The sequence below is a fragment of the Orycteropus afer genome, unplaced genomic scaffold (genome assembly GCF_000298275.1).
Source record: "Orycteropus afer afer isolate SDZICR_OR568_19922 unplaced genomic scaffold, OryAfe1.0 scaffold00004, whole genome shotgun sequence".
NCBI lineage: Eukaryota > Metazoa > Chordata > Mammalia > Tubulidentata > Orycteropodidae > Orycteropus > Orycteropus afer.
Window position 1 is genome coordinate 13,815,269 of NW_006921591.1, and position 630 is coordinate 13,815,898.

Here is a 630-nt window from a genome sequence, read left to right on the forward strand (position 1 = left end):
TTATCTTGCAACTCTCTTGACTTCCTCACCATTTAGATGTTCTGTAACTACACTATTTTTTCCCTCTTTTTGGTTTGTAGCAGTCCTCATTTGCCTATTGATGTCTCCAGTTCCCTGTTTACCATCATTTAAGCTTATTTTACTTTGGATACTTCCATAGTTGTGTTGGTTTCTGGGTTATGACATCTCATGTATTAATGTCAGTTTTGGTTTGCTATTATTGGTTCTCTTTTCAAAGGACTCCCTTTAGTGTCTCTTGTAAGGTTGGTCTTGTTTTAACAAATTCTCTTATTTCTGTTTATCTGGATCTCTCCTAATTTCACCATTATATTTGGGGGACAATTTTGCCAGGTATATAATTCTTGATTGAAATTTTTTCTCTTTCAGTGTTTTATATATCATCTCATTGCCTTCTCACTTGCATGGTTTCTGCTGAGAAATCAGAGCTTATTCTTTTTGGATGTCCTTTGTAGGTAACTTTTCCTTTTTCCTATACTGCTTTCAGGATTTTTTCTTTGTCTTTGGTTTTGATGATGATATGTCTTGATGATTTTCTTTTGAGGTCTATCCTGTTTGGGGTTTGTTGGACTTCCTGAATGGATATATCCTCATCTTTTATCATGTCAGGGA